This window comes from Furipterus horrens, unplaced genomic scaffold, assembly GCF_987537825.1.
Source record: "Furipterus horrens unplaced genomic scaffold, mFurHor1.1.pri manual_scaffold_5, whole genome shotgun sequence".
NCBI lineage: Eukaryota > Metazoa > Chordata > Mammalia > Chiroptera > Furipteridae > Furipterus > Furipterus horrens.
In genome coordinates this window covers 195,119,561-195,131,589 of record NW_028327175.1, presented here as the reverse complement: position 1 = coordinate 195,131,589, position 12,029 = coordinate 195,119,561, and the positions used below count along the sequence as shown (strand labels likewise).

At 55.1% G+C, this 12,029-nt stretch overlaps 1 protein-coding gene across 1 annotated transcript in view; it reads left to right on the top strand.

The window, feature by feature from the left end:
• The window catches only part of PTPRE (protein tyrosine phosphatase receptor type E), a 118,637-nt gene that overhangs the window by 39,522 nt on the left and 67,086 nt on the right, over window positions 1-12,029 (top strand). Inside the window, exon 2 of the mRNA XM_090278683.1 lies at window positions 9,716-9,738. The gene's annotated coding sequence lies outside the window, so the exon portion shown is untranslated. The remainder of the gene's footprint in view (window positions 1-9,715; window positions 9,739-12,029) is intronic.

The following is a 12,029-nucleotide window of genomic DNA, read 5'->3' as shown; positions in this document are numbered from 1 at the left end:
ACACAGTTTTCCCAAATTCAACTTCCAGAGCTTTTACCTTTTCCGAGACCCAGCCCTGTTTGAAAAGAGCCTTCACAGTGTTTGAATTTGCTCGCGAACCTTAGCCCTGAGTTCGGGGTTAGTGGGAAGATGCTATTTCGGTGTCCTCGGGGGTGACGCTTTAGATCAACTGTTGACTTTTTAAGGAAATGTTGCTTCGTGACCACAGAGCACTGTGGGTGAGCGAGCATCCCTGCCGGTGCCCCTCCTCTCCCATGGCCCTGGGGACTGCTCCACGTGCAGCCTGTCTCCCAGGAGGTGATTCTTGGCCGAAGTGTGGGGACCCCCTAACGTTGGGTGTCATCGCTCAGTGGCCAAGAGCCGGGACCTGGCTGGATGTGGTTCCGGCTCCGCCTCTTACTGACCATGTGACCTCCACGTCTCACTTCAGGGTCGTCACGCGCACGTCCCTGGATGGATTTCTTTAGCATCACAATTTTCTAATATTCCTTCTGCCTTGCTAACTGCATGTCTTCCTGAATTGGACCTCAGTGGCGGCATGTGACAGGTCTTAGTCCTCTCATTCGTTCCCATAAAGGAAAGAAAGGTCATCATGAAGATCAGATGGGTCCCTGGACAGAAGGTGTCCAGCTTGTGCCTGACAGACCGACGGTGCTGCCCTGACCCACGAGCACGTGGCTGCACCTCACGGCCACCTCCGCCGCTTGCCTGGACCTCACCGTCTGCCCCTCCCAGCTTGCAAGCTCGTTCACATGACACGGCGTCCCTGGACCAGCCTTTGAAGCTGGCTGTGCGACTTCACGTGTAGAGCCCACTGAAGTCCAGGGACGAGGCGGGGCCTGCCCAAGGCCACCCAGCAGCGGGCAGGGCTCCGGATTGGGGGGGCGTCCACCCTGCATCTTCCTCCTTCCCTGGGGCTTGGATGTGGATCCCTGAGCAGACGACCAGCCATGTCCAAGGCAAGGAAGGACCGGGTGCCTACCAATGTGAGACACACGCCTGCCGCCTCTGGGAAAATACATGCTGTGGCATGTGATCCATGCATTTTAGGGTGATTTCTTGCGTTGTCAAGAAAGAAAACAGTTTTCCTTGGGGATGATGGGCGCACAACCTTCTGGGGGAAGCGGAGGGCTGACCTCTGTAGGCAGACAAAGGGAATGCCGCCGGAGGTGGCGCGCCTGCGGCCGCAGACGGTCCCCAAGGCAGCGCCGCATAGTTGTGCTATAATGCCGTTCTGTTGTCCCGTGAAAGCCACAGTGTTCTTCGTGCGGAGGAGGGACCCATGAGGGGGCCACCGGCTTGGTCGGTGGCAGCCAGGGGAGAAGGAGATGCTTGTCCTCGGGAACTACATCGAGCCTGGGGACACTTCTGTTCAGGGCTCAGTGATGGGTGCACCCGGGGCTCACCCCTCACTGTGAATTCCGTGTTCAGTGGGGACATTTGGCTGTTTCTCTTTCAGACGACACCAGTGATGCTCAAGACAGTCACCCCCACCCAACCCAGCCAACCCAGCCCCACTGTTTTAGAGCCAGTCTGTTCTCTGTGCATCTTACTCACGTTCTTAGGAGGGGACTGATGGGCCAGGTCAGCCATTTAGGGTGGACAAGTCATCAAACCAAAATATTTGGTTGTTTTGTGTTTTTGTTTTTTTGACAGAATAACTGGTAATTAGCATATCTTTTACTTCTCTGGTTCACTACTCTTCAACGTCTTTCTGAGAAATAGTTAACAACCATTTCTGCTCTGGGTACCACGTTCCTGAAAAAAATTGTCCTGTTTTTCCGAAAGGTTTTCTTCTTTTCTTACAATGCCCATAGGTTTCCTTCATCTCTCAGTGACATCCTCTGGGTGTGACGGGTGCCCATACGAGCCTCTTCCGGGGACTTGGAGACTGGAACCCACCTCGGAGACTGGAACCCAGCCTTCGACCCAGCCTCCAGGTCAGGCCGAGGTCCCTTTATTTCTTGCGTCCCTTCCTTCCTCTCACTTACAGCCCAAGTGGAGGGCTCAGGCCCTGATCTTTAACAGCCGCCAAGCCCAGCTCCGTCCCTGCTGCCCGCCCTCCGGTGCTCTTCCCTCCCCTCGCCTGGACCATCAGAACGGCCGCCGCTTCCTGTTCCCAGACCCTCTGTCCCCACTCAGCCCTCCTGTCCTTCGGCAGACTTCCCGTCCAGGCGAGCTGACCCCTGACTGAGCTCACTGCTGGGCCCATGGTGTGGCTTTTCTCATTTACAAACACAGCACAGTAAGGACTGTTATTCCTGCTCCCTAGGTGAGGAAACTCAGGCTCGTAGAGGTTAATGACATGTTCCAAGGTCAAAGCCAGGACTCAAATTATTTGCCATTTCCAGACTGTTCCACGCACGCTCTCACATCCTTGCCCTCGTTCATGTCGTCTGCGCATCTGATTCTGGAGACAGACGCCCTGACTGGGGCCTGGGACACGGGGTCAGGTGCTGCTGCCTCTGCTGTCACAGCCTCGGGCTCTCTGTGACCACGGCGCTCACCCCTGCGCTTCACGGATCCGTTTATACACCTGTCTTGTGGGGCTCCTTTAGGATAAAAACTTCCAACTTTCATCCACGTACTTTTTAAAAAAATCTCTAGAATCCTCAGAACTTGGCACAGCCCTGGCCGTAGCAGGTGTTCAGTGACCTGGGACAGCTCCGTCAGTGCATCCTTCTTCATCCGTCCACACCACAGTGTTCTCTGACTGCGGTCCGTGTGCTGAACGGTCTGTGTGATAAAGTGACAGCTGGAGGTGGCAGGCAGCACCACTCCAGCCACCGGTTCTGGGGCTTTGGTTGCACGTCTGCCCCTTGCTTTTGCCGCCTATGAAATGTGGTTGAACCTGCCCCTGTCACGGGGCAGCTGAGCTGGCAGCAAATGCGGCCTCAGCTTCATCCTGTGTCTTTGGTGGCCCGGACGGCGTGGTGGCGGGAGGGGACACCGGTGGGCAGGGCAGCTGAGGCCGGCTTTCTGCTTCCGGAGTTCCAGCAGGGACGTACTCAGGGAAGCCTGGAGGGCTCGGACCGGACGTCACAGGGCCTTGGGCACACCTGGCGGTCTGTGGAGCGCGCTGGGTGGGAGACCACGTGAGGAAAGCACGTGGCGGGAACCCCTGGGTGGTGTCGGTGGGAAAGTGCAAGAGCGTTCACACGGGCCAGGGGCCTCTAGAAAGTTCCCGCCCCGGACACCGCTGACAGAAGCGTGCTGTGGGTTTTGAGGGGATTGCTGGAAGGGGGGTTGGTGCTGGAGGGAGAAGGAAGGGACCCCTGGCGTCGGAGGGGGTCTGTGAACCCTGAATTGGCCGGGCACTGAGACTCTCTCCTGGGAACCCCCAGGTCTGTTAGGCAATCCAGAGAGCTGTTCACAAACACTCCGTTCCTATCCGTGCACCCCTGGCCAGCAAAGACACTGTTTCCCTTCTTCATTAACTGCCGTGTTACTGTGTGCTGATAAATCTCTCCGATGAATACTGGTGAGGCAGGCCGTCGGACTGGCCCCTGCACCGTGAGTACGGAATTGGTGGTGACTAGCATTCTTATTAACCACAATAATGGTTATTTTCAAATTAAGAAGCACGATTTCACTTTCCTTTCCTTCTGGGTCCACGGAAGTGCGGAGCCTCCTGAGTAATTATTTCATGCCAGGTCTCATCCGTCAGGTGGCCTTGGGGACCGTCTCCTCGCCCTGGGCCTCGGCAGCTGCTGCTGTTTGCAGCAGCTTGTGAGGACTGTCACCAGCCAGCCCTGTACACGTGTGGTAGCAGCCTGCTCACAGGCCTAGGGCCTCTGGGGACCTGCGGGGACATGTCATGTTGCCACTCTAGAAAAGATTACCTACCAACGTTGCTTTGCTGTTGGAGATAAATCCTTTTCTCCGAGGCTCAGGGAACATTCACTAGGAGAAGGAAAACGTCTTTTGGAAAGATTTAGAGCTCAGTCACCACAAGCATCTTGCCCCAACAAGCCTGTCCAGAGTTCCTTTCTCAGTGTGACCCCCATGGGAAGAGGAAAGCAGGCCTTGGCCCCATTCACCCAGCTGGGGTGAGGAGAATACACTGTCAGGTAAAGGGTGATCAAGGCTCCAGCCCAGGGCAGCCGGGAGGCACAGGGCCTGCCGACGAGGCAGTCCTTGGGTGAGGTCACTGCCACCCCGAGCTGGTCTTCTATCCCTCACCCCTTGCCCAGTCGGTGGAGACAAGTAGGTGTGGTCACCAAGGTACCTTCGAACTGGTGCCATGTCACACCTGGCCCCTGGCACCAACCTCGAGGGCAGATGAATTTCAGAGACTCACCTGAAAGGTGAGCATGGCCTTCAGACGTGCGTGGGCAGCAGAGAGTTTGGAATCGCAGCATCTTGGTGATTCCGTCCCAGCCGCGTGACACACATGCATCCATTCAGCCCAGGGTTCCGGGTGCCTCCCTGGATGGACCAGGCACTGTCCTGAGCACACGGCCAGTTCTCTCTGGTTTTGCTAGAAAAAAACGTGGGCCCATGGTTCTATTATAAACTTACGTCTCTGAGCAGGTGAGCCCCCAAAACCAGGCTGAGAATCCAATGGGGGTCAGCTGGTCCCCAATTTCTCCATCAATGGGTGATCTGTATTTTGGTCCCCTTGTTCCAGGTCATACTTACCAGCTAACATGCAGCAGTGGAGAAAAAGTGAAGTGATCACATGATACCTACTGATTTCATTTTTCTGAAACTGGAAAAAGGCGTTAATGTGTGATGTTTGTCCACGAGAGGCCCAGGTCTCCCTGGGCACGGGGCCTATCCTCCAGGCCCAGGCCCCGGGGTCCCCAGGGTGGGAGGGCATTGGCCAGCATTGTCTTGGGCATTGTCTTGACTCAGTTTACCGCAGTCAGATGGGGAGGGGCCGGGGGACAAGACGAGAGCCAGCAGCCAGGAAGCAAGAGAATAGGTCTGTGGGGTCCCGGACAGAACCCCATTTGGGAGAAGAGCGTGGCAAAGTGAGGCAGGCTTGGTCCCAGGTGTGTCCCTAAAATCAGGGCTGAGGGCGGGCGGGCTGAGGGTGGCAGACCTTCGGGGGGCGGGGGGGGTGGCATGCTGGAAGAAACATTCCCCCCAATGGGCCCGTGGCCCCCCGGGTCTCTCACTGTGTGAGAGGTTTCCGTTCACATACTCCTGCTGAGGAGAGAGACCCGTCATCACGGAGCAGCGGTGACCTGGGATGGACAGTCCCAGTGTAGTGCAGCCAGCATCTGCCTTTCCCCTCCTGGAAGGCTTTGAGGGGACTCGCACGGTCTTTGCTGAGCAGCCCGCCCAAGAATAATTCGTAAACGTTGCCCGTGTTTTCCAGTCCAGCTTGTCATGCACAGATTGACAAAATGGCTGCTTGAGCACGTGGGTGCTTTTCCAGCAAGAACAATGTTGGTTTAGGGGTCTCTCTGCCCCTTCCAGGTGGCACACTGGCTGCAGGGCAGGCAGAGGAAGATTCACTCACTCCTGTCATTTGGGAGGTTGCTATCCCCCAGCGGGGAAGGGGGAGCAGCACTCAGCAGCTCCTTCCAGACCTTTCCGTGCAGTGGGAAGTGCAGGAATGCGCAGCCTTGCCCAAATGTGCACGGTCAATGAGGAAACTGCAGGGCCTGGTGGAGCGGGGTCAGCGGGCACCTGAGTCCAGGTGAGTGCAGGCAGCCTGCACTCTCCCCACCACCTGACTTCCCGCCTGGCAGCAGTGAACTTGACTGGAGCTGGGAGCTGTCCACACTGAGGTTCCCCGCTCCTGGCACACCGAGTGCCTGTGACGGGTTCACTGTTGTTCTTCTTGGGTCGTGACTGTCCTACCCTCCAGACTGTCCCTCTAAACGAATCCTCCATTTCCTGTGTAGTCATGATGGGTAGTAAACAGCACTCCTTGCTGTTCCAAGTGCCCTGGTCAACTGGTCAGGACAATGCAGTGTCTTGGAACCGTGGGAGCCCCTGAGAGCAGCCAGGGCCCCTTCGTTCTGATATCCAGGTGAGACGGCTTCGAGGTCCGAGTGCACAGGGTCCACTGGCCCGTCTGGGCTTGAATTTGTGTGCACTTGCTTTACGAAACGTACGCCATCGTGAGACTGACATCGGAGATGCAGCCTACGTGGGGAAATAGGCGTGCAAACGCGTCTGAGGATGTAGCCGGGCGGCCCCACGCGTTCTAAGTGCTGCTGCCCGCTGAGGAGGAGCGGCTGTAGGGCCCCTCAGCCCCGCACACCCTGCCCACCCGGGCCGGTGGGAAAGGTGCTGCAGGCCCAGGCCATGGAGGGAAGGGGTCTTCCTTTCTTCTGAATGTGGAAGGACTGCCCAGTGCCGCCCCCCTGACAAATCAGACTGAGTGTTCATTGTCTCCTGAGGTGGGACCGTTCCGACGCAGTGATTCTAAATGCTGTGGCTGCATTTTGCTTTTTGCAAGGTTGGGACATGTCATAGTGCAGGCCGGTCCTTCCTATCTCCTGAGCCATCTGGCCCGCACGCAGGCTGCAGTGCGGCCACTTCCTGCAGGGGCCGGGCAGGGCTCTGCGTCCCCGCCCCCAGCGTGGACTTCCCCTGTCCCTTGTCCTCCACCACTCTCCCCTAGGGTCTAGCTGGGCAACCTCCCCATTCCGGTCTCTGGGAGCAGGCCTCTGAGGCCAGCCGCTCCCACAAACTCCCTGCTCCCCACAGGAATATGTGGCCCACCTGGGCCTTTCCAGATCTTTCTGCTGCACTGACCACAGTGGAGCCCTTCCTAGACTTAGGAGTTCTCCAGGGCCAGCATCGCCCTGAGCAGAATGTCCTCCGTGGAAAAGGAAGTACAGTCTCACTCAGGAAAGGACCCAGAAAAACCAGACAGACAAATGTCACCACAGTGTGGGCTGGCCCCCCTGTGCGGCCTGGCCAAGAGTGGTCTCAGCGACCCTGGGTTAGGACCCCCGATGCCCACGGCCTCGCTCTGTGGGACACTGGTCAAGCCTCCGTCTTCTCATCCTTAAAATGGGGCTCAGCGTTCCTCCTCGGGGTGGCTGCGGGCGGCGGGAGGGACAGTGTCAGCGGCCGCTGAGGCACCTGGCAGACCGCGCACCTGACTGCATCTCTCCTGCCTGGTGGGGGACGCACGGTGCTGCCCTGGGTTAGCGGGGGACCTTGGACCTGTGGATGGACAGTGAGCAGTTCCTCGACACCCCCCACCCCAAGCAGAGCGGCTGTGTCCTGGGGATCCAACCCCTGCCCCGCCCCCATTTCCTGATGTGCTCACTTCACCGTTTTCAGCATTTTGCTCGATGTCGCAGTAGCCGCCGGCATCAGGGCCTGGGGCTGAGGCAGCATTCTCGTGACAGAGGCCGGCTTCGGAGGACATTCTGGTGGCTCGGCCCTTTCTCTGCTTTTGTACTTAGAGAAGCTGCTGCTTGTGGTTTCGTGCTGACCCATGTGAGCCCCAAACCGAAACCATATGTGTTCTATTTGTAGCGCGCACCGTCCCGTGTGTTCTTGCTTTGTTAACGAGTAGAAGAGGGGGCCGGGGCAGCAGAAGAGGGTAAGGGGGGATGCATGGTGATGGAAGGAGACCCGACTTGGGGTGGTGAACACACAATACAGGACTCAGATGATGCGTGCTAGAACTGTACATCTGAAGCCTGCGTGGTCTTATTGACCAGCGTCACTGCCAATAAGTACAAAGATAGAAAATAACAAAACAACATTAGTTCACAGTCTCCTTTAAAATGGTGACTTGTGTTTGATTGGGATGTCTTTGATCACGCTTATTCATTTATTTATCCAGCGTTGACAGGGAGCCCACCTGCTGCTAACGCGACCGGGGTTGTCCTGGTGGTTTGCAGTCTGGTTAGACCCACGCCTGCAGCCCTGCTTCTGCACAGGACGCACTTCTGCCTGTCGTCAGGCCTTGTTTTATGTTAATGTGACTCAGCGTTGCCTGGCAGGTAGCTTTCAGCATTTCCATCAATCCTGAGATATCGGGTACCGTCCTGAGATATCAGGGGTACCGTCCACTCCTGGCTGGGCCCCTTGCTCGGTCCCAGGCAGACATCACACATTAGTCATCCCAGGCTCTCTCTGGGTATCAGAAGAGGTAGACTCTTACAATCAGTATTCCTACAAAAAAGCAGTTCCACACCGCCCAGGGGTCTCCCCAGCGCCTGTCACCTTCCTGCCATTTGCTGTCCCACTAGGCCTCAGTGTGCTCTGGGAACCCTTTGATTTCTGTATGTTACTCCACAGCATTCTTGTAGATTCTTTGGCATTTTCTATGTAGACCATCATGTCATTGGAGAATTAAGAAAGTGTTATTTTTCCTTTCCAATTTATGTGTCTTTTCTTTTCCTTGCCTCATTGCATTGACTAGGACTTCCAGGACAACGTTAAACCTGAGTGGTGAGAGGGGACGTCCCTGCCCTGGCCCCCATTGCAGGGGGCATTCAGTCTTCCACCATTAAGAGTAATGTTAGCTGTGGATTTGCACAAGCAGATTTAAAAATGCTTAGTAACCAGAACTGTCCCTTTTGCTTCTTTTGCTCTAAAGCCACGTCACAGGTCAGCTTTTTAGTTAGCACAACCCATAATAATTGTGTAATATAGAGTCATTATTGTCTTTGCTTTAAAATATCTAGCCTGGCCGTGGCTAAGATAAGAAGTAGTCTGTCTGGTGGAAAACTCCATGCACTGCATTGGCTCTTTTAAAATAGTGACCACTGAGTCCATTCTCTTGCGGTGCAAGTGTGCGGGGACAACAGAGGGTGTCCCCAGCCACAGGGAGGCACAGGCTACGAGCCCCACTGTGAGGCCACCTTCCTGCCACTCACACTAGAACAGGGGTCCCATCTATCCAGTGAGGAATGGAGGGACAAAATGTGGCCCCTCTCTACATGGGAACAGTACTCGTCCCCCAGAAGGAATGAAGTACTCGTACATGCTGCATCGTGGATGAACCTCAGAAATGTTGCGAATGTCATGTCGTGTAGGGTCCCATTTGTATGAACTGTCCAGAGTAGGCAGCTCCACAGACAGCAAGCAGATTAGTGATTGCCAGGGGTCGCGGGTGGGGAGAGGATGGGCTGAGATTGGGAGCGGGATTGGGGGGCAGTTAATGAGCTAATGAGCATGGGGTTTCTTACGGGATGATGAAAATGTCCTAGAATGAGATTATGGCAATGGTTGCAAAACTCACAAATATGCTAAAACCTATTGAATTGTACACTTTAAATGGTGAACTTTAGGGTGTGTAAGTTCTAGCTCCATAAAACTGTTTTAAAAAGAACATCGGAGTTAAGTTAATGGGGAATGAGCCAGCTGAATAATGATTCACTGGGGTAAGGGGCCATCCCAAGCAGGTTTTAGGAGACCGTCTTCAGAGAAGATGGGCCAAGGGGCCTGCTTTAGTGGGAGAGGACATTGCAGGCTCCAGGTGGAGCGGCTGACCGACGGGGCACCGGGGATTGAGACGCCAGCCATTTCAGGTCGGGGCCAGCCCCCACCGTCCCCCAGCAACTGGTGACCAGACATTACTGGAGAGAGTTTGGGGCAGCACCCTTTTGAAAGTGGACGATTTTAGCCAAAAACAGTTATGGTCAGGAGCTAAACGGGCCTCCAGGGACCCGAACAATGAAGCAAAAGCGGGCACGTTCAACCGGTGATGTCGAGAAAGCAGTGGCTAGAATCAGCAACTAAGTCTGTTAACCAGGAAACTAACTCTTTCTTTCTCTTTCTTTTTCAGGCGATAGCCAGCATTTTCCCGGGGTAAGTACAATGTCTTAAAAAATTATTTCTCATGTGCAGTCCGCTACCTAAAAAATGTGTGGGGTTTAATCGCTGGAGAAGCATTATCTTCCAGAGCAAGAAGGCCATGCGTCGGTGTGTTGTATTGAACTGTATGCCTTGTTGCAACAGGCGGCGACACTTCTTGTTACCTTTTTTTTTTGGCCTGTAAAGTCTGGCTCAGCTGTTCAGCATCCTGAAACGTATTGTTGAGAATATGCTTTCTGCCAGCTTCCCTTTCACTGACTTGTCCTGACTTTTAAAAGGGCCTCGCCTTATCTTGGTGGCCCATACTCGATGACTCTTAGGAAGACGAGTGGCACAAAATGGCATCAGTGGTAATCGCTCCTTCAATGATCTGTGGGGGCGGAAACTGCTGAGATCGCACTTTTGGTGAAAAAAGAAAAGTGTGGTCATCATGTAATTATCTGCTTTTTGAGGTCCCGGCCACTGTTCCTGGTCTGGACATCCTAGTATTTAGAGGAAGAGATGCCGTAACTCTTTTGTGTTCTACTTAATCAGCTCAATGGGGCTAAGTTCGCTAAAGGGATTGAAGCAAGAAAAGTGCTTTCGCTGTGGCCACAGCACGCGGGCAGGTGGTACCTGGTCTGCCATGATGTAGACGCTCGCCTTTAGTGCGTGAACCAGGCCTCGTGGGCAAGTGGGAAGCTATTTCTTAAATGTGCCACCTTGTTTGAAATATATGGACTCTGCTCTGAATTACCCTAAGGTCAGTGGGTCAGTCATTTTGCCGTAGTTGGCCTTCTCTTTTGGCAAGGGGGTGCCCTTCCTGGCACTGTGCCATCTGGGCATAAACGCGTATGTTATTGCTGGAGTGATTCAGTGCGTTTCATTGCATGGGCTATTGCTCTTTGGAAGGAATAGCAAATACAGTCAGCAGTTTATCAGGATAGAGAACAGGAAAGTCTCCATGTGCTGCCTACTAGGACAGTTGTGCTGTCTCCCTTCTCTGTCACATTGTCATCAGCATGTTCTGAACAGCATGATCTGCTTGGGCAAGTGTCACCCATGGGCGCAACGAGAAGGGTCACTGCTGGGATGGTAGTCATGAGATAGAGACTCAGTTACAAGAGGCCTGCAGTCTCTGTTGCCCTCAATCCCTAAACAAGAGATTCCGGCTCACTCACTTGGGTTTGAACGGATCTATAAGTGCTCAGCAAAAGCAGTGGGGCCCCACCACGCTGAAATGAACAATCTGAGGGTCGGGCCCCACAGGCTTGTCTCCTTCCAAGATACAGGGCCTCGCCTTGGCTTCCTTAGCTCTCGGCTCTCGGCTCAGCGCCGGCCCTTCCTCCCCAGTCTTGCCCCCACTCCTCTCTAGAATTGCTGGCCTCTTGGCTCGTTCACCTGCTGCCGTGAGTGGTCAGCCATTCCCTCAGCTGTGACCTTGGGGCCTGTGCTTCCGGGGCTCCCCACTCCCTGCGTCGTCTCAATGCCAGGGACAGATTCAGAAGCTGGCCCGCCGTCCAGAGGTAACTGAGCGTTTGTCCAGGAGCCGACATCCCACCATCGCTTCCACCAAAGGCACTTGGGAGCCCGAGCCGCTTCGGGCAGCATCGCCCTGTCTTTGGGCCCGCCCTTGGCCTCCATGTCTGCGGGAGAGTGAAGTTCTGCTTTAGGAGGCGGTGAGCTTCTGGAGTAGCCGTGCTCCTGATCTCGGGATCTCTCTCTCGGGGATGAGGAGGCGATCCTGGAAGCAGGAACCCCATCTGCCCCAGCTGCCTGACCCACTGCCTCTGGAGTCCACCTGCTGGGTGTCAAGGTGGAACGTCAGATCGTCCTTCCAGCCCACGGCGTGTTCATGGCTAATCCTTCTAGACTCGTTCCAGAGCGTCAGAGTTTCAACTAACAGAAAAGAATTTATTTCAAATTTGCAGAATTAGAAACTTCCTTTTGAGTCCATTAGAACTGAATAAATAGCTCCCCCTCGGTGCGGTGGCAGAGAGCAAGTGTCCCGGGGTGGGAGACCGACCCCAGCCTCCGTCCGCACGTCCACCCGAGGTGGGCCGGCCACAGGTGGGCCCAGGAGGCAGCTGCTGAGCCCACACACGCACTGAGCTCCCGCCCGCCCTCCCATCTGGCGGTCACGTCCTGGGATGACTGCGGCAGTGAAGTGAGGTGGCCCAAAGTAAGCACTTAAACTTGTTACTATTAACATCATCACAAAATTCCGGCAGTTGTTTTCAACTTTTAAAGACGGCGTTTATTGGGTGGCAGTGTGTGTGCTGGTACTACCATGGGTATCGGGACGA